The sequence below is a fragment of the Ornithorhynchus anatinus genome, chromosome X2 (assembly GCF_004115215.2).
Source record: "Ornithorhynchus anatinus isolate Pmale09 chromosome X2, mOrnAna1.pri.v4, whole genome shotgun sequence".
Lineage (NCBI taxonomy): Eukaryota > Metazoa > Chordata > Mammalia > Monotremata > Ornithorhynchidae > Ornithorhynchus > Ornithorhynchus anatinus.
The window spans coordinates 14,966,409-14,988,922 of record NC_041750.1 but is presented as its reverse complement, the minus strand read 5'-3'; the positions used below and the strand labels follow the sequence as shown (position 1 = coordinate 14,988,922).

The 22,514-nt window shown below is 44.3% G+C and overlaps 1 protein-coding gene and 1 non-coding gene across 2 annotated transcripts in view; both read right to left on the bottom strand.

Moving 5' to 3' along the window:
• Positions 1 to 22,514, bottom strand: part of WWOX (WW domain containing oxidoreductase) — a 1,106,560-nt gene that overhangs the window by 137,278 nt on the left and 946,768 nt on the right. The window lies entirely within an intron of this gene.
• On the bottom strand, positions 20,987 to 21,124 carry LOC114807542. The gene has a single exon (XR_003755601.1). It is a non-coding gene; the product is annotated as a small nucleolar RNA SNORA7 (small nucleolar RNA).

Here is a 22,514-nt window from a genome sequence, read left to right as displayed (position 1 = left end):
GGCTCTTTCCACTATGCAGCTGTCAATAAGAAATTCACCAAGATCTCTAGGCTACTCATGTCAGATGTTTTGTTGTGGAGGTTGTTAAATGCCTGTTATGTGCCCAGCACAGTATTAAGCACTGGGTAGATATAATTAGGTCAGACACAGTCCCTATCCCACATGGGGCTCACAGTCTCAGTAGGAGGGAGAAAAATCAATTATTTAATCACCATTTTTCAGATGAAAAATATACATGCCCATGGTCACACAGCAGGTGAGTACACAAACTCGGATTAGAACCCAGGTCCTCCGATTCCCTGCCTTTTTTTTAAGGTATTTTCTAAGCACTTACTATGTGCCAGACCATATTCTAACTGCTGGGGTAGATACAAGCTAATCAGGTTGGACACAGTCCATGTCCCACATGGGGCTCACAGTCTGAATCCCCATTTTTACAGATGAGGTAACTGAGACACAGAGAAGTGAAGTGATTTGCCCAAGGTAACAAAGCAGACAAGTGGTGGAGCCGGGATTAGAACTCAGGTCCTTCAGACCCCCAGTCCCATGCTCTTCCCCCCGCTAGGCCATGATGAGAGAGAAGGAACCCTGTCTGTCTCATTTTCCATTACTTTGGAGTGAAGCAGGGCTGTGTGATACATCTGGTCTGAGATATCTACAAGTTGGAATATGCTTCAAATCCACTGGAAAACTCTTACTGTTCAACAGGATATGGACATTATCAACACTCCCTTGACAGTGGTTCAGAAACCGCTCTTTGCAGATGGTTGTGCTCAAGGCACATACACAAGATGACACGCAAACAGTTCCGAAGTGCTTTGCAGATGATGAATGGCATAGTGGTCTGACGATAAGTCAGAAGAAAATGAAAAGCATGGCCACCCTAAAGGATTCGAAGTAGGCAACACGGAATGTAAAGCCGTCACCAAATTCTGCTACCTGTCCAATGATGCACAGAAAATGAGATAGAAAAGAGAATACAAAAAAAGGCTAGCATGGTTTCTGAGGATTACAAGATGGTATTTGGCAACAGCCAAGCTCCCTGCTAAGTTGACAATCTACAAGATCTGTGCAGAGCCCAATTCTTCGATATGGCTGTGAAACCTACACCTACCGCAGAAGACATATACAACTCCTGGAGCTCTTTCATCAGCATCACCAGCGAAGGACGCTCAGTATCAAATGGCCGAGCAAGTTGACCCACAGCTCGGAGGCCTTGGAACACAGTCAGGTCACTTCAAAACAGTATTCACGGCAACACGGCTCTGCTGAGTGCCACACTTGAGGAGAGGGGAGGACAGCGGGAGTTGCTGTATGGGAACTGAAAGTTGAAGGGTGAATGTGCAGGCAAGCCCAGAGGGAGAAAAAATGTTTAAAGGCGTAGTGAAGCACAGCCTCAAACAGTGGAAACGTACCATGGAGTGTTGGGAGACCTCTGCAGTAGACTGACCTGCCTAGTGGGCAGAAACGGGAAGAAGGGTTGCTCTCCTAGAGCTAAGACCGCATAAGCACTTAGTACAGTGCTCTGCACACAGTAAGCGTTCCATAAATACGATTGAATGAACGATTGAACGAATGAAGCATGGCTTCATGAAATGCTTCAAATAACATGGCTTAGTGGATGGAGCATGGGCCTGGGAGTCAGACCTGGGTTTTAATCCCAGCTCTGCCACATATTTGCTGTGTGATCTTGGGGAAGTCACTTAACTTCTCTGGGCCTCAGGTACGTCGGCCGCAAAATGGGGATTAAGAGTGTGAGCCCCATGTGGGACGGGGATTTCGTCCAACCTGATTAACTTATATCTACCCCAGCAGCTTAGAACAGTACTAGGCATATAGTAAGTGCCTAACAAGTACCATCATTATTAATTATCATTATGGATACTGGGATACCAGGAGGCAGGTTCAAAATCAGAGACAGACCCATGAAGGTAACAAGGACCTACCCTGACTTGTAAATAATGTGTGTCAATCCTGCATCAATTTTTTTCAGCTACACTCACATGCAGAGATAAGACCTCATGATAACAAGCATCATCTTTGAAAATGAAGGACAGCTAGGTAGAGTGAAATAAGGGGCGCCCACATACAATGTGAGAAACTAGGCCTCTGGACTTCATTGGAAATGTAAGTAATGGCAGTGCTTAGAATTGTATTTTGAAGTACTTATTAAGGCTTAACTGTCAATCTTTTTTTTTTTCCAAAATCTGGACAGTTGGGGGAGAATATACTATATTTAGCCATCAAATTTAAAGTTGTGGTGTTGCCCTTTCTGAGTTACTGAGATACGTGCTCTCTCCCTCTCCTTCTCATCCCCTTGAATGTGGAGCAGCACTAAGAAGTTTTCGCTCACAGAAAGCAACTGAATGAAAAACAAAGTAAGGAAAATATCAGTTGACAAGATAGCAGACCATTTCCCAAAATTCACTGGGGTTCACGGTCTAAGCAGGAGGGAGAACGGGGATGAATATCGTGAGCCCCATGTGGGACATGGACTGTGTCCAACCTGAGTAGCATATATCTATTCTAGCACTTAAGTATGGTGTCTGACACATAACAAGCACTAAACAAATACCATTAAAACAAAAAGAAAAAAAAACCCAGGCATTGAATCCCAACTTTACAGATGAAGAAACTGAGGCACAGAGAAATTAAGTGACTTGTCCAAGCTCTTGCAACAGGCTACTGGCAGAGCCTCTGACTCTTTCCACTAGGCCATGTTCTTTCCACTAGACCATGCTGTTTCAGGTTGGAAAAATCTCCCTTCCTAAGCAGAAGTTGCAAATTCATGAAGCACACCTTGAAAATCTGTTCACAAAAGCTCTATTTGCATATCTGTAAACAGACTAGAACACTTCTGAATCTTGTAGCCTCTAAATTGCACTTACTGATGAAATCCAAAATCCTCTAAAAGCATTCCACAACCTAAACCAATTTGTAAAGTTTATAAAATATACACCATTAAAGAAATTAAAGTGATCGGCATATAATTAGATTAATATTCATATCTTCCAAGTTGCTTTAATTCTAATATGAAAAAGATTAAACAACCACTCAAAGGATTAAGCAAAAAGTCAAGCAGGAGCAACACATTTACATTAGCTTCCTGTGCAAATTATAAAATTAATCTAAAGATTCATAAAAAATTGAATTGGCCATTCCTTGGCTGTCTAATAATACTGCGGGTAAAGAACTTTCACTTGAGTGTTGTGTCCTTGTATGATCACTGAAACCCAGCACCCCGATCCTGCACTTGATTGGCTCCATTTTGGTTGCAATTCATGAAAATTAAATCTGAATAGACATTTGTGCAGGAAAAACGAAAGGCTTTACGATTATTTCTCCAAACAGCAGTGTGACACAACCTTGGAATAAACTGTGGCTTGATAAAGTATAATGGATCATTTGATTGTCTTATCATAAAAAGAAAACACCCTACAATTCACTCCTCCAGCAGAGTCCATCATTTCCATCTTATTAGGATAACCTATAACCATCCCATAACCCCATCCTTTGAAGCCAGAAACATGCAGTCGTCTACACAAACATACGTACAGTAAAACTCAATGGTGTGGAATGTGCAGGACTGAGACCAATCTGGGCATTTTGCAGAATTAAACTACTCCAAGTTTATTCAAGCAACAGTGTGGAAGCATCAGGCACATCACAGTTCACCCAGATGGCGAGGTTGATATCACTGTTGGCAAGAGCCTGGAGGTCATCCAGCTTTAGCTCTGTGATTCAAAATGGGAGTCCCTCTGAATAATAGACCTTTATCTGCAAATCTAAAGGTTTCCTGAATCATATGGACCAAACGTAACCTGTAAAGTATACTAAACTACTGTCAGCCTGCCACAGTCGTCTCCCAGGTTTCCACCAGAGTCTCTGCTTTACCGTTTCCCCGAGTTACGGCTACCGCATTTCAGATCACCATACAGAGGCTGTTGATGTGGTCTGTCACCCATTTTCATGGTACTTGTTAGGCGCTTACTATGTGCCAGGCACTGTACTAAGCACAGGGGCTTGATTTCTAATACTCCTGAAGCACGTGCTCCAGAAAACCCACTCCATACTTGATTGCAGTGTGCCATGCTGGGCCGTCCGCTGCAGTTAGCTCCCAGTTTTCCGTTGAGAGGCAGATTGGACACGGTCCAGCTCCCACATGGAGCTAACATTCTTAATCCTCTTTTTATAAATGAGGTAACTAAGGCGCAGAGAAGTTAAGTGACTTACCCAAGGTCACACAGCGGAGCCAGGATTAGAAACCAGGTCCTTCTAAGCTTCTGATCTATTCTCTTCACATGTCCCACCAAATCATTCTGTGTTTAGGTGAGCATAGTTTCAGTGCTATGTTTTCTGTTCCAGGACTCTGTTGCTCACCATTTGATGTTGAGGCCTGTATATAAGGCTGATGAAACTACAGAGATGACAAAACCGCATCTTTCTCTTCACTGGCAATACAGAATTAACTGCTGCCATACAATTCAGATATCTAGGCAGCACACCGTTTAGCAACACCACAGACAAGAAAATAGAAAACTTAAAGAAGAAGAACTATTTTCAGGATGCAGTAAAACACAGCCTTCCTCCACATCACATCTCAACTGAAAACTGGGAGCTAACTGCAGCAGACGGCCCAGCACAGCCCTCTGCGATCAAGTATGGAGTGGGTTTTCTGGAGCACATGCTTCAGGAGTATTAGAAATCAAGGGGACTATCATTCAAGCAATCAAGAGTATTCAGAGAAGCAGCGTGGCCTATTGGAAAGAGCCTGGGCATTGGAGGACATGGGTTCTAATCCCAGCTCCACCACTTGCCTGTTGTGTGGCCTTGGGCAAGCCACTAAACTTCTCTGTGCTTCAGTTCCCTCAGCTGTAAATGGCAATTCAGTACCTCTTCTCCTTCCTACTTTGACTGTGAGCCCCATGTGGGACCTGATGATCTTGTTTCTACCCCAGTGCTTAGTACAGTGCTAGGCACACAGTAAGTGCTTAAATACCATGATCAATATTTTTATTATTTACTGAGTGCTTACTATGTGTCTAAAAAAAAATAATGGAATTTGTTAAGTGCTTACTATGTGCCAAGCACTGGGGAGATACAAGGTAAGCAGGTTGTCCCATGTGGGGCTCACAGACTTAATCCCCATTTTCCAGATGAGGTAACTGAGGCCCATAGAAGTTAAGTAATAATGTGGGGATTTGTTAAGTGCTTACAGTGTGCAGAGCACTGTTCAAAGCGCTGGGGTAGATACAGGGTAATCAGATTGCCCCACATGAGGCTCACAGTCTTCATCCCCATTTTACAGATGAGGGAACTGAGGCACAGAGAAGTTAAGTGACTTGCCCACAGTCACACAGCTGACAGGTGGCAGAGCCGGAATTCGAACCCATGACCTCTGACTCCCGAGCCCGGGCTCTTTCCACTGAGCCACGCTGCTTCTCTGGGTTGACTAAAGGTTTACTCAAGGTCTGCTTAGCCTTGAATCTCTTCAGCCTTGATTTGCATGTCTCGGTGCTGGCTTCTGTAAGCTTTTCTTTTGTCAAAGTAATAAGGGGCTGTAAGGTGTTTTTTTTTTCCTTTTAAGTAGCCCTTTAATCTCTTTGTTGGTCCAACTTCAAAAGAAAGTTTCTGCAATTGGATTCAATATCTAAGCATGTTTCTAGGTAACATATCAATTAAATATTTTAAAAAATGGTAGCAACAACTGATCTAGATTAGCTAGTTTTGCCAAACATTCTGTAATGGAGATCTGGAGGAGTAGCATCATCATCTAAATCTCCCTATTATCAATCCAATGCAAAGAGAAGTAGGAATCAAGAGACATAAAAACAATAATAATTATGGTATTTGTTAAACCCTTACTACATGCCAAGAACTGTTCTAAGCACTGGGGTAGATACAGGATAATCAGGTTGTCCCACGGGGGGCTGACACTTTTAATCCCCATTTTCCAGATGAGGTAACTGCAGCACAGAGAAGTCAAGTGACTTGCCCACAGTCACACAGCTGACAAGTGGCAGAGCTGGGATTAGAACCCACTTCCTCTGACTCCCAAGCCCGGGGTCTTTCCACGAAGCCAAGTGCTTCTCTCACATGCATAGAGACCTGAGTTCTAGTCCTGGTTCTGCCTGATGGGGCTGTGCAATCAGTGGGGAAGGAGTCTGATCGAAGAACAACCTAGGGCATTCTGGGAGGTGGACAGGCTCAGCAGGAAAACTGAAAAATATCTGGCTCCCATGGGAGGCTCCAAAGTCACTGCTTTCTGGGTCATGGAGCTAGATATCGGCACCACGCTGCAGTCATTTGGACCTCAAATGGGTCCTGCATGGAAGAAATCCCTTCTTGTGCACTTGGCATTATATTGTACCACTGCCCACCTCCTCACTCATTGCATTCTGTAGCTCCAATTATAATGATAATTATAATAATAATGGCATTTGGTAAGTGCTTACCATGGGCCAAACACTGTTCTAAGCACTGGGGGAGATACAAGGTAATCAGGTTGAACACAGTCCCTGCCCCACGTGGGGTTCACTGTCTTAATCCCCATTTTACAGATGAGGATACTGAGGCACAGAGAAATGAAGTGACTTGCCCAAGGTCATACAGCAGACATGTGGGGAGCCTGGATTAGAACCCACATCCTCTGACTCCCAGGCCTGTGTTCTACCACCAGCCGAATGACACGGTGTAAACCTCAGCACTAAAATCAATTCCTCCACCTTTTCTCTCAATCCCGAAGAATCAGGACCGAAACTCCGTCAATATTATTTAAAATCATCTCCTCCTCCATCGACATTTACTGAATTGAATGACTTTGACCTTACGGAACATCATATGGGTTAAATATATTCCCACCTGTATACCAATACGAATGCATACACATTGGTCGGTGTGAATAAATGATTGAATAAACTGAGATAGAGAGTTTAAGCTCAACATAAATGGTCATAAGAACCTGGTTAAACCTTGCAAAGCTTCAGTATCCATTTATTTAGTTTACTTTTACAATAACAAATATAATGACTACTACTTAAATAGCCTCATTAATAGTAATGGATGAAAGTTTCTGAGGTTTGCTTTGGATAAATACCCAGTGCCATCCAGAGCACTAAATGTACTTAGCTGGGCTGTAATTTTTCATTTTCCTTCAATTGCTTTGGTTTTTATGGAACTTATATTGATGAATGTGGGTGATAACTGTCAACTCACCTAGTGAAGCTTGTGAGAGGGAAGTTGAACATTTTGCCTACTGCGGCCCAGAAGCAGCTCCAGCGGGGAACCTGCTGTAGCCCAAAATCTTGTCCTCACATTCACTTCCCAGTTTTCCAACACTGAATCCTTCTGGGAACAGGCAACTGGCTTGAACATCCATCTTGCTTGGTGGAAAGGGTGCTCTTTAAAAAAAAAACAAAGCTCTTGTGGATGGGCACTCAAGAAACGAATTCATTTCAGAGGGTACCTCTAGTCCATAGAAGAGTAGGGTGGGAATGGGTCAGATCTGGGAAGAGAAGAGGAAGAGGAGGAGGCAGAGGAGGTGTGCCTACAGGGGGAGGGTGGAAATCAGTCACAATGGGGGGAGAGAGGAGGAGAGGGAGGAAAATGAGGTTGGTATTATCGGGCAGCTGCAGCAGCCTGTAACCATCAAAGAGATAATTAAACCAACAGCAGAAAGAGCACTGGGCCTGTCGGCTACCATACAGGCAGCTGAAAGTTTAAAGAAATAAGAATAACCAGAAGTTAAATGTACTAGTATAAGCAGTTGATGCTTTAGAGTATAATTATCAGAAAAAAACACATTGTTTAGCATACTTTATGTTAATGGAGGGTTAGTATGGCCCACTGTGCATAATTTAGCCAAACAATTGATACCAAATTTTAATATATATATATGATTACTGCTACAAAAAAAATCCAAGAGAAAACACAAGAGAGATCATAATAGGAGCACATGAACTCTGAAGGCCTAATTACATCACGGGGGAGGGTAAACAGTTGCTGCTGAACCAAGCAGAAAATTGGGGTAATTTGTAAACAGGTAGTGCTGTTATCCAGGTGCAACAACATGTGTGTGAGAGAGGAGGGGCCTGCATCAGAGAACTTCCATCTGCGTTACAGAATAAGCGGCAGAATAGACCACTTTCCTCAACTTCAACATAAAAGACCCAGTTCCCGAATCACCCCAAGTCAGCAATATAACAGAGGCTTCGGTACCCGGTGCAGTGATGCAGAATGAATGGAAATATTGCAAAAGCAAACAAAAGCAGGCTTCCCTGCCTATGCTCCATGTCTGCTGTGAGTGGCGCACGGCAGTGATTTTCCTTTGCTTTGGGGGAGCAGATCTCACCTTAGGCAAATTGGGAAGTGGTTTGTCCTCCGGTTTGAAGGTGGCACTGCGTCCGTGAGCATAACTGTCTGAGAGAGAATCTCTTGCACCCTCTGCCCACAGAAACACAGTCAAGCACCTTTTCTGGATCTGGGCCGTTCAGGCGAGGACTGCTCAGGCAACAGTGTTGCGGGGGGTGGTGGGGGGGTTATGTCTTTACCATCAGCAAGATAAGAGCCCGATATGCTCCTGCGGTAACAGCAATACTCTGGACTGAGCCATCCACATTCTCTGATCACAGAGTAAGGTAACTCTAATGCCCTAACAGCAGCAGACACCGTGGTGTCCTCCTCCATTTGCTAAGCCATGGTTAAGTCCGATGCTCAACTTGGTTTAGTAAGAAGTGGGAGTGTCTTATTCAATTTCCCGCCAAAAGGAAAAGAAAAGCCACAGAGAACAACAGCAGCAACAAAATGCACAGTTGTCTTTTGCACAGCTAGACAGACTGGACCCAGAAAATGACATCAAGCACCCGAGCAGAACATCCATGGTTATCAGTGTGGCCTAATGGAAAGGTCGTTGAGCTTGGGAGTCAGGGGTCCCGGGTTCTAATCCGAACACTGCCACTTACCTGCTGGGTGACCTTGGACAAGTCACTGAAGTTCTCTTTGCCCCTCTTTCCTCATCTGTGAAAAGGGGATTAAATCCTACGCCCTCCTATTTAGACTGTGAGCCCCATGTGGGACAGGGACTGTGTCCAAACTGATTGTCCTGTGTCTACCCCAAGTGCTTAGTGCTGTGTTTGACACATAGTAAGCGCCTAATAGATACCATAATTATTAATGGCAGTTGTTTCAAGGGGTGACACAGTGTCACCAGATGTCTACCTCTGGGTAAATTTAAAGGAATGATATTAGCAACTGACATGAGGCAAAAAGCATCCCCGTGTAAACTACCACTTAGCTGAGAAAACACTTATTCAAAACAAGGTGCACCCAGAGCCCGCATGTCCAAGGGGTCCTTCATCGGGTTGGGCAGCTTCACCCAGTGCTGTGATATTGATGATGCACCTGGTAGGTCCAGAATCTATGTGTTCTGCCACACTTTCTGGGAGATTAATTCTTGTCACCATGTAGTGTCCTGGTAAGAGGGAGGCTATGAAAGTGGCTCAGGTAATTAATAAAGGTGCAGGGTGTGGGGAGGGCGGGACTTTAAAATCCACCCTGCATTCCATCAGCCAGAAAACCTGGAATGGGGGCATCCTGATTCTCCAGAAGCTCTGTTCTTTAGGTCGGGCCTGTGGAAGGAAAGATTAAAAAAAAAAAAGAGATGATTTACTCCCCTTCTGTTTGTTGCCTGGATCCAGTTCCTATGCTCTTGCCAAGTGAGACTCTCATTTCCAATTGGCAACCACAAGGGGTTCAGCACTGGAGGTGCCAGTTGCATTGGAAAAGTGGGAAGGGGAAAAAAGTGAACTTCCATCTCGTGAGGGGAATCCACTGACAAAGACAACTTGACACTTTTCTCCAAGTTAGCCAGGAGGCATGGACCAGTGGAAACCTGCTTCCCTTGGATTCCCACTGATTTACACACCATCCCCTAAGCTTTCCCTGGCTATGCCAGTATAGGAGCATGGAGGTCCAGAGACAGGACAGAAACAGAAGCCAATTACAGGATCATTTCTGGTTCCCATAAGGTCCTACCTGCATAGGTTTGTGTAAGTTTCTTTTGGAGAAAAAATTCCACATAAACTCCAGGCAGGGCAGCTTCTTCTTTACAAGACAAGTCTAGAATTCTTTAATTATATTAGATCATATTGATATCACCCCTGAAAAGAAACTCACTCCCTTCCACATTGTTCTATTCAGGGCCTGTCTCTGCTTTTCAAACCTGCCTCTTGGGAGCCTAATCCCTGGTGAAAGCTTTGTTTGATAACAATCCTCCTCTTGATTACTGCCTGCCATGCAGGTCTGTCTACTGCAATGGCCTCTGGAGGGCCCAGTGCTTCATTATTTCTTCAAATTGGTGATCTTGCCCTCCCAGCTTTCAGGTTTCTCTTTTGCTGTGTGACCTTGGGAAGTCACTTCACTTCTCTGTGCCTCAGTTACGTCATCTGTAAAATGGGGTTGAGACAGGGACAGGGACTGTGTCCAACTAGATTTGCTTGTTTCTACCCCAGTGCTTAGCACAGTACCTGCTACATAATAAAGCACTTAATCAGATACCACAATTACAATTATTATTATTATTGTTAGCATACAGCTGTTGCTTGGGAGTCCTTCTGTCATCTATTCTCTTCACTTACCCTTCCCAACAAAGTTGTTGTGTGTTGTTAGGATTATTCCTTCCAGTGAGCTGACTATATTCATGTCCCCCTGCCCGCCCAAGAATGTGAGCTTGCTGTGGTCAGGGATTGTCATTCTTTAGAGTGTATTGTACTTTCCCAAGTGCTTAGTACAGCACTCTGCACACAGTAAGCGCTTAATAAATACGATTGAATGAATGACTGAATGAATTCCAAGATTCTGTTGAGGGTAAACCTGCCCTGCTGTTTGATGATGATTATAGTTCATCGCACTCTGGCTTGCAGTCTGCTAAAAGCCATTCTACCATTTTCTCTTTCTATGCATTGTGGATAATATACTGCTTAAGTAGCAGGATTTGTTTACTGCCATCCATACTCAGTTTCATGTCGTCTTGTATGTCTTAATTAATCGAGAACACAGTCACCTGTATAAAGCACTTAGTTCCTGGATGACCACCTCAAAGAATTTTGATTGTAGCCTATTCAACTGGAAGAGTTTCCTGCTGGCTTCCTGCTGCATTCTCAAGCAAGGCAGCATGTAGGATAGTATGAACCAGTGTTCATAGAGCCTAAAATAAAATGAGGCTTGGCGTAAAAGACATCTGATAAATTTTGCCTAACTTTTTCATTGCCTTTTTCTTAGATTTTCAGGGGAATCTGTGTGCACTGGGACCCCTGACTCTACTTGGCTACATACACACCTCTATGATCTTAGCATTCTTTCAGGAGGAGCAGGGAAAGTGAGCTCGGATGCAGGAAGCCTGGGAAAGCTGGCACAGGGAAGGAGATTAGGAAGGCAGGTGAAAAACTGGGGGGAAGGGAGGAAATGATTCAGACAGTTAATGAATCAACCTGCAAAGCTGATTAAATCCAATGCATAATGTGAAATATTTCATCAATGGCTATGGACCGGAGGCAATAGGGGCGATACTGTAAAAGTCACAGCATGCTCATGAAAATATCTTGCTGGGCTCAAATAATTTTAAAAGCAGCACCAGCGCTTGTAGGCAACCTCCACAATGCAAACAAGAGAACCAGACAAAATTTGGGATAAGTATTCTTCGGGTCATTCTTCACATGGTGTTACATGGGTAGGCTCACTGGAAACTAATCAATTGAATTTGGGCATTTAACTAATACAAAAAAATCCAAACATTTCTGGCATGTGGACTACATGCCACCACAGATTGAGATTCCTGATGGGAATAGTACCACGGGAGCTGCCTTTCTCTCCTTAACCCATTGGGCTGTCTGAATTTTACATATTAGATCACTGCAGTTTAATCACACTCCTGGCATTTGACAGAAGTTATTTCATCATGTCATAACCATTTCACATTCATGCAGTGCTGAAAATAACCCAGAGCGAGCTGGAACCCAACTCCTGTTAAAAAAAAATCCCCAAATGAATATTTCATTATGAATTATTGCGGGGACAGGGAGGGGCAGTATTCCTACCCGTATTGGCCCAGACTGGGGAAAAGTTGCAGGCTCTGGCCTCATCCGCATCCCTGCTCCCATCCCCTTCTGTCTCTTGGTTGCCGGCAGCTGCAGTGAACCCCCTCCCCATCGTTACTACACTCCGAGATCCTGGGATGTTGGAGGTGGATCCTGGCAGGGTCGGGGGGAGATCTGAGCCTTCCCTGGAGGTGGGCTGACCTCGTGCCCACCCCACCCCCGCCCACTTTACACACAATCTCCACTGCCCCCATCTTTGAGAGCTTATCATTTATGACTCTAGACCTAAATTGATAAACACAATATAGTGAAGAGTAAGAAAATATTTACATAATAAATATATAAATTAAATTGGGGAGATTAATCATGGGATGCCACCTGGAAGAACTGGCTTCTTAGTAGGGTTTTTAAGATAAGGAGGGAATTGAAAGGAATGAGCAGAGGAAGGAAAGATGAAGAGGAGACTGATAAGAAATCATCCGAGGAATGAGATCAATGTGCTCAATTTCAGGCAATGGGATTTAGGAGGTGTTTAGAAAACTGCAGTCCAAAAACAGCAAGATATTTCCCTGACCCTTGTGCCACAAAAAAAAGAAAAGAACAGCGGATAAATAGGAAGCCCAAGACGAAAGAACGTTCTAAGAACAAGGGAACTAATAAGTGCAGTTCTTCTCTGTTCTTTCCCACCAGAGCAACTAAATCATAGCCATCTGGCATGGGGGTTAGGGGTCAGGGAGAAGTTTGTTCTTCTATGTTTTCTAGTGGGTTGTTGGAAGAACTCTTGTGAGCAACAGGCAAGGGTGTTGGGATCAAGATTTAAGATTGATTTTCTGATTAATCTGGTCTTTACACATCATAATATTCTAGACACTACGTAGCCAAGTACACCCAGTTCTCCTATAATGCGATGGTTGTGTTCTTGCCAAACCTCTCCTTAAGGAAAACTCAACATAGAATATTCACTCATTCCATCACCACCCGCACGTGCACTGGCAGTCTCTTTAATAGTGTGATATGCTGAGTCCAGACTCACACTGTTGTTAGAATGTTTACTGAAGCGGCATGATTTGGTGAATAGAGCAAGGGCCTGGTAGTCAGAAGGACCTGGGTTCTAATCCCAGCTCTGCTACTTGTCTGCTGTGTGATTTTGGGCAGGTCGCTTCACTTCTCTGTACCTCATCTGTAAAAAATGGGGATTAAGACTGTGAGCCTCATGAGGGACGGGGACTGTGTCCAACCTGATTAACTTGTATCTACCCCAGCACTTAGAACACTGCTTGGCACAGAGTAAGCACTTAAGTACCATAATTATTATTATAATTATTATTATTGTGATCACATACTAGCCAATCACCTATAGAAAGCACATGTTAAAAGGGCAGAAATAGGTGTACATGAAAGTCATCTGAGAGAAAAATCTGATTTATGACAGGTTTCCCAAAGTTTCACCTTCTGAATTCAGGCTTACTAGTTTTAGACTCCTAGCCTTAAACTCCTAGTTTTAAGAATTGTTTGCCAGACCTCCTAGTGTCAAGAGTAGCTGGTTCCATTTCACCAGACTTCAATCTCCACATCTATTTCAATCCACTGACTAAACCCACATTCTTAGGCATCTTGGTTCCAACAGACTATCTGACCAAATTATCATTAATCATAATAAACATAATAATCACCATGCCTACCTCCCTTACCTGCATGTCTACTTCTCTAAAGTGGAGAATCACTGGCAAGGGAGCCCTTCTCTTCTCTATTTGCTGTGTTCTGTCTTAGGTGTGTTTTTAGAGAGGTGGAGGGTAATAGAGCCGTGGATGCAACGGGAATGGCAGAATTTCCCCTAGTACTAGCCACCCACTCTTCCCCCTCACTTGTCTGGACACACTCCCAAATCATGCTATATGCCCTTAAGGGCATGTTTAATTCAAGAACATGAGTAATGTCCTTGTGTGTAATGTTCAAGAGGTATATTCTCCTTCCACAGAAGTCTACCTAAGGCAGATTACTCTTCTCTGCAGGGAGGAGAGTCAGGAACAATATTAGTGACTCTAGTCAGTGCATTTCAGAGGAAATCTTCAGACCTTATAATAGCAACAGACATTTGGATTTCTAGTTAAAATACATTAAAATGTTAAAAATGTTGTCGAAAATAACATTATCCCCACTGAATATCAGGTCCCACATTATCCAGTATTAGAATGTGAAAAAATAGGTTTGGTGTCCCTCTTAATCTGCCTAAGGTTAAGCGTGAGTCTCCTCGCCTCCCGTATCCCCTCACTCCAGTCGGTACTTCACTCTGTTGCCTGAATCATTTTTCTTCCAAACCATTTAGTCCATGTCCCCACTCCTCAGGAACCTCCAGCGGTTGCTCACGCACCTCCACATCAAGCAGAAACTCCTATCATCTTTAAAGCACTTGAGCACCTTGCCCCTTTTCTACCCTACCTGGCTGCTTTCCTACTTCAACCTAGCCGACACACTTCACTCCTCTAATGCCAACCTACTCACTGTACCTTAATCTCATCTACCTCACTGCCCATTTCTCACCCACACCCAGCCTCTGACCTAGAATGCCCTCCTTCTTCACATCCAACAGATGTTCACTCTCCCCTCCTTTGAAACCTTATTAAAAGCACACTTCCTCCAAGAGGTCTTCCCTGACTAAGCCCTCATTTCCTCTTCTCCCACTCCCTTCTGTGCTCCCCTTGAACTTGGATTTACACCCTTTATCCACCCTTCCCTCAGCCCCACAGCACTTAGGTACGTATCTGTAATTCATTCATTTATATTAATGCCTGTCTCCCCCTCTAGACTGCAAGATTGTGGTGGACAGGGAATGTGTCTACCAATTCTTTTAGAGTGTATTTTCCCAATCAATCAATCAACGACGAGTTCACTATATGTACAGCACTGTACTAAGTTCTTGGGAGAGCACAGCAGAATTAGCGAATACGTTTCCTGCCCACAGTGAGCTTACAGTCTAAGGAGCTTACAGTCTAGAGGACTCCCAAGCACTTAGTACAGTGCTCTCACATAGAAAGCATCCAATAAATACAACTGATTGATTGAAGCCAGACTCGGTGGTCTTAGACATGAGGTACTATTGAATGAATCAGGTACATGTGACAAATTAAGGGAGACAAAATGAGCACAATAAAATAAAGAGCTTGGAATTCTTCAGAAGAAATCAGATGGGTCAAAAAGGAGAGCCTTCCAGAAGATGCCAAAAAAGTCTTCAAATGCATCCCCCTAAAAGAAGCTGTCTAGGGAATTAGTGGAAACTCTGGATGATCATGGGGTGAAAGGGGTGCATTCGGGGATGAAAAGGCGATAGCAGAGAGGTTCTCAGTTAATTCTTTAGTTTGTATTTTAATGAATAAGATGTTAAAGAGATTCCTACACTCAAGTTGTTTTTTGTAGCAGAAGAACTGGATCGAATCGTGAACACCAAACAGAATGATGTAGACCAAATTGTTAAACTAGATGCAAATAAATCACCAAGACCAATGGCATCCACCTAGATGTTCAAAAGAACCTGGAAGGGAAGTTGCCCAATTCCTAACATGAGTGTGTTACTATCGTTACCAGTAGCCACTGAACCAGGCAACTGGATGATATACTTTGCACCTATAAAAAGGGTTCCATAAGTGATCCTGGGAAATGTAGACTGGTGAATCTCACTTCAATACCTGAGAGATTAGTAGCATTGATGATTAAGTTTAGAATCAGTAAGCACTTAGATAAAACAACCTGTTGGGCCAAAAGACAAGACGCTTTCTGTAAAGGAAAATCCTGCCGCACTAATCTTCTGGAGTTGCTTGATGGGTCGACATGCATGTGGATAGAGGGGAACGAGTGTACAAATATATAGTGAAGGTTGTGCTCTCTGGCATCTTGCCAACCAGAAAGCTCTACTAACCAACACACACAATCCCCCATGTGGGGACAACCTTGGCCATTGGTCCACAGTGGAAAAGAAGTTTATAATATCTGAGTCCTCTTGCAATGGGTATACATAAACTCCCTGGGGGAATTTGCACAAAATATCTTCTAATCTGATTAGCAAACAGATTCAGCTTCCTCTCCTCATTGATGTCTGTTCCTTGGAGGCATTCTTTAAGTAAACTCTCCCTGGAGTCTCAAGTGGGTTGTCTTAGACAGCTGCAGATGTGATTAGCAAACAGTCCTCTCTCTCCAACAATAGTTTTAAAATGGGACTATTTCCTAATCAGATCAGTAGACTCTTCTGAATGGAAACCTAGACAGGGTTCACTTGATTGCTCACTCCTTGCAGATTTGGGGGGCTTCTGAAGAGACTTAATTTGAGGCCTCCGTGTTAGCAGGCTCTGTGTGAGCAAGGATAGGGATATATGGCCATTTTTCACATTGGCACAGCATAGATATTGGAGTCCCCCAGGAATCGGTATTCAAGTAGTTTTGTTGAGAATCTCCATGAATGATCTGGAAGAGGAATTCTACAGTGACAATTCCATGTTTGGAGATGACATTCAATTTGGGGTGGCTAGTATGGCTTTGTGGATAGAAAACAGGCCTGGGAGTCAGAAGGACTTGGATGCTAATACCGGCTCGGCCACTTGTCTGCCATGTGACCTTGGGCAAGTCACTTAATTTCTCAGGGCCTCAGTTCCCTCATCTGAAAAACAGGGATTAAGCCCGTGAGCTCCAAGTGGTACATGGACTGTGTCTAAACTGCTTAGGGTTGCATCTACCCCAGTGCTTAGTGTTACCCTCACCCTCCACAGGCTCAGGCTCTGTGGCAGAGGGATATGCCCCAAACTGCTTCTAACACAGAGCTCCACACAACGAGCCTCTGCTGCCATGGCGCCCCTCCCACCCCCGCCACTAGTTCCTGCCCCTCCCTGGCTCCAAACCATGGTCTAGGTTGGGTTCTGCAGTGTGGAAAGGGAGATTCAAGTCATGATGCTCCCCCACAGTGCAAGGTGGCCCTGTAGCACACAGAGGACCACCCCTCGTCTCCTCCGTCCCCTCTGCCTGCCGAGGGCCTGAGCCACCACCGCTTCGGGGCACCTTTGCGGGGTTCGGCAGGTGTCTCCGTGCCCCCCTGAGCATCACTTCCTGTCCACTACCAGTCCCAGGGCCCAGCTCTGCTGTCAGACTGGCTCCAGCAGCCCTCTCACACACACGCTCCCCCCCAACACTCAGAAGTCTTGGCGCATCCCCCAGCTGAGCTCTGGAATGCAGCTCACGGAGACTCCTGAAGGCGCTGCCACTGCAGGACACCCCTAACCCCTGCCCTACGACAGCTTGAGATTGACCCTAGCACCCCGTGTTCCCCCAGTACCTTGGAATCTTGGGGGTGCCCCCCCAACCCAATCAGGCCATGAGGTGGAGATCAATGGACCACTGAAAGAGGGACTAAGTGATGAATGGGGACCATCGGAAAATGAGGGATGCCAACTTCTGCTCAACCGCCAATGAGAAGCGGTGGAACCTGATGGAGGGGCAGAGGACCTAGTGAGGATTCGCTCCCACGAGAGCATCTTTGGGAAGGCTAAGGGGAACGGATTGTGTCAGCTCAGAGCGGGCTTATGCAAATGAAAGGATGTGTTTAAACCCCACCCGTGGAAGCAGCCCGTGCTCAGTATGTGGACCGCTCAGTGTCCGGCCCAGAGGCCGTGCGCTGAGCCCTCTCGGGAGGGAGCGGGAATTAAAGGTCCCTGACTTGGAGCTAGCTGTGAGCTCTGTGTTCTCTACACCACAACTCACCGGGAGTGGTAGTATTTAAGTACGGTGCCTAGCACATAGCAAGTGCTGAACAAATACTAGAAGAAAAGCTTACAGAACTGAAAATACATATAAATTTCTATTTATATAAATAAAAATAAATATACATCCTCACTGATAGCCCTGTTGAACTTCTTCCAGTTTGGAGGCGAGCAGTGAGCACAGCACATCAAACCTTCCCACATGGGGCCATGTAATCACAGAAGAGATAGAAGGGCCCAATTCCATCCCTGGAATTGACAGCAAAACTTAGCTGGGTTGGCCCCAGTGTCTTTCTTTAGGCAGGCTAGTCTTTGGAAAAGTCTTAGAAAAGCACCATGGAAAGGGAGGAAGCAGAGGAGAGGGAGGAGGAGGAAATGATGGGGTTTTATCAGCATGGAGCTTTCATTCATTATTTATGGTGGTGAAATCTCGGGGCCACCCAGTCGGCTGCATTAAAAGCTATTTTAATTTGAGCTCCATTTCTTTTTGGTGCTTTCAGGGATTGACAGCAGCTCAGATAAACATCCATTTGGGAGAACAGGATTAAGAAAAGATCATTTATTTTTTCAGTTCTCTCACAAATTCTTCCTGGAATGATTCTTGCAAAATCCTCTGCCCACTTGAACAGTGTGTTTTTGATTAAGTGCACATAAGTTCAATATCTTGCATGTACAGTTTGGATGTTCCAAATTTCCATGTTATTGCCATATTATACCACTAATGATCACCGATAATAGGCAAAGCCTCTTTTTATTAAGTAAATGGAGGCATTGTGATTTTTGTCATGTGAACAGGATCGAGCTGACCAATTTAGATTGGCCAGAAGACAATAAATAACAGGTGAATCTTCAGCAGCATGCTCTGAATCTTTGCACATGTCTATGGATTGATAGGTGACATTAGAACAACCTGCTTATAGCTACTGCTAGGAAATAAAGTCAATAAACTTACGATTTACTCGGGCAGAAAAGAGTTTTTAACCACATCACTCTGGTGTGAACTTTATTCTAGAAAGACTAGTGAATATACTCACAAGGAAGATGACATATTTCCCAATTCACCCAAAAGAGACTGGCATACATCCCTCAATAGAACCTTCTAGCAAACAAATAATCTCAGGAACGATATACAGGAAACAAGTGAGCACCTACGGGAAGCAGTGTGGTCCAGTGGAAAGACCACAGGCTTGGGAATCAGAGGATTTAGGTTCTAATCCCGACTCTGCCCTTTGCCTGCTGTGTGACCTTGGACAAGGCATGTAAATTTATCTGTGCCTCACTTTCCTCAAATGTAAAATGAGGATTCAATGCCTGCTCTCCCTGCTAATTAGGCTGTGAGCCCTGTGTGGGGCAGGGACTGTGTCCGACATCATTAACTTGTAGCTACCCCAGCACACAGTACAGTACTTAGCATATACTAAACCCTGATCTAGGAGCCTAAAACCATCAAGCTACTTTAGCAAAGGAGTTAGGTGGTGATCAAATACTCATGGACATGCATCACAAGTTTCTGGCCAATAAACATTTGTCATCCTCCAGCTCTCCACTGTCCACCTGCCTCTTTACACTAAAGCTACCCTGAGCCGCCTCTAGTGATTTTCTCCATCTCCATCTTGCAACCCACCCTTCCAGCTCTCTTCAGCCCCATCACTTGCTGGAGCACTTATGCTACTCTAATAGAATCTTACAAAAATTCCATCCCCCAACACTCTTACACTCAAAAAAGAGACTACAAATTAAGTTGATTTTTAGATTTGAGAGTTAGAGAGTAGGCAGTTAATGGTAAAAGTTGGGCAGACAATTTCAAACTACCTGCTTTAAAGCAGGAATCCAGGGTATTATGTATTTATAAACCATTTGGATTGGATGCTGAATACTGAATCTTAACAATATAATTTTCTTTTCAGATGGGTCTTTAAGTGAAACAATGAAGAGTAACTTTACAGGATGAATGATAAGGTACACATATATTATCCACAGTACGCTGGCTCCTGTACCATAGGTATTCTGGATCTTTGCCCAGTGAGTACACAACCACAGAAATACAGACCTTTTGGAACTAGATGTAGCTTTTGTCTAATGTCTAATTTGAATTTATTGTTGTAGATGGAAGCAGAGAGAATGCTAAAGAGGTCTCAGCACCAGGGAACTGGCAGACATTGTAGTTCAGTTGCCATCTCATGTTAATTAGCTTTTCCTCATTATGCAGGGAAGAAGCATACAAGGGGGAAAAATATAAATCGTGTGTTTTCTAGAATAGAGATCCTACCCTTTTTAGCAGCAGCTGGTATTTCCACTGGTACAGCCAACTGGAGCTGGGTAGGGGGAGGGGGCTAAGCTAGAACAATTCCTTCCCTAGAGCTACTGGGCACTACATAAATATTAAAGATGAAGACCTATTTAGCAGGATTTTCAACTAGAAAAAGAGCATTAAGGAGCATCTGCCCACTTGACCCCATATCCCCACAGAAAGATGTTTTGCATATTCAAGGGACTTTTCATGGAGAAAACACAGAGGGGAATGTGGCTGGAGGTGAAGAGGACCAACCCCTTTTAAAAGTGGAATCCCTTGGACTCTGAATGAAAGCAGGAGGACCCTGGCTATTCCCTAGCTACTGGCATTTCAGGAATTCTTTGGAATACTTTGTGTTGGGTAGGAATGAGATTCAAGTTAGGAGGTGGTGACGTGGCTGTATTAGACTGTAAGATTCCCCCGATTAGACTGTAAGCCCGTCAAAGGGCAGGGACTGTCTCTATCTGCTACCGATTTGTACATTCCAAGCGCTTAGTACAGTGCTCTGCACATAGTAAGTGCTCAATAAATACTATTGAATGAATGAATGAATGAGTGACCGGAGCTGCAGACCATTTGGACTCCTGGGCAATTATAATGCCCACTCAGGAGGCATTTATAATGGCACACTTGCCTTGACATATGCCATGGAGTCGACCATGGACCCACAGTGACACCATGGACACACCTCTCCCAGAATACCCCACTCTCCATCTGCAATCGTTCTCATAGTGTATCCATAGCATTTTCTTGGTAAAAATCCAGAAGAGGTTTACCAGTGCCTCTTTCCTCACAGTAAACTTGAGACTACGCCCTTGACTCCCTCCCATGCCACTGCTGCCCGGCATGGGTGAGTTCTGACTTGTAGCAGATTGCCTTCCTCTCGCTGGCCACTGCCCAAGCTAGGAATGGAATGGATATGCCTCTGCTTGACTCTCCCTCCCGTAGTCGAGACTGATAGAGTACTGGAAACTCTCCAGGTGCAACCCTGAGAGGGGAACAGCAAACTTAGCCTGCTCTTATTCCGGTACAGGCTCAAACTTATTGATTTCCATCCCTACCCATCGATAGCATTTTCTGAGCACCTACTGTGTGCAGAACACTATAGTAAACACATGGGAAAGTATAACAGGATTTGTAGACATGAACCCTTCCCACAAGGAGCTTACAATCTAAATGAAGTGCGTCCAAAGGGCCCGGGAACCATTTTTCCCTTTGCTAGCTGGCTAAGTAGTCATGCTAATGCTCTTAAGAAGGTGGAATCCATGATCTATTCATTAATTAGGTCTCCCTTAATCTTGTACACTCACACACAAAGCTCTCTCAGAATGCTAAACTCAACCCACCTTTAATGATGTATACTAACCTGGGTCAAAAAGTAGAGGGAACTGGGCCTGTGGTTGCCCTGGAAGTTGAAGTAAAGCAGAGTCGATAGATCTGGATACAGGTCAACATCCAGACCTACAGAAATCCTTACTGACCAGCTCTGAATCAGAGACAGCCTTCAGTAGCAACCAGATTTACATCCAGATCTGCTAAAACGATGAAACATTGCCCAGGACCTAAAGCCAGTCCAATGTTTGCAAGATGAGGAAGCTTGCAAGATTGAAGCAGCATGGCCTAGTGGATACAACATTGGCCTGGGAGTCAGAAGGACCTGGGTTCTAATCCTGGCTCTGCCATTTGTCTGCTGTGTGACCTTGGACAACTCATTTATCTTCGCTATGCCTCGGTTGCCTCATCTGTAAAATGGAGACTGTGAGCCCCATGTGGGACATGAAGTGTGTCCAACCTACTTAGCTTGTATCTATCCCAGCACTTAGTGCAGTCCCTGGAACATAGTAAGCGCTTAACAAATACCACAATAAATACCATAGGGAAGCAGCGTGGCTCAGTAGAAAGAGCCCGGGCTTGGGAGTCAGAGGTTATGCGTTTAAATCCCGGCTCCGCCACTTGCCAACTGTGTGAGTTTGGGCAAGTCACTTAACTTCTCTGTGCCTCAGTTACCTCATCTGGAAAATGGGGATTATGACTGTGAGCCCCACATGGGACAACCTGATCACTTTGTATCCTCCCCCACGCTTAGAACAGTGCTTTGCACATAGTAAGCGCTTAACAAATGCCATCATCACCGTCATCACCATCATCATCATAAAAAGGAGTTATTTTGCCATAAGCTTCAACAAGACATAACTTTCTTTGCAGCTACAGAGAACATATAGCTTTGTTTATGATCTGCAATTGGATATTGCAGTTGAAAGGACAGTAGAATTTTAAAAGCCCAAATATGTACCAAGCCCTAATGAAATAGTCTCTCAAACTAATGATTAACTTTGACATTTCAGGGGTCCTTCCCACCCTTTTTTTTTTAACCAAAATAACCACAGA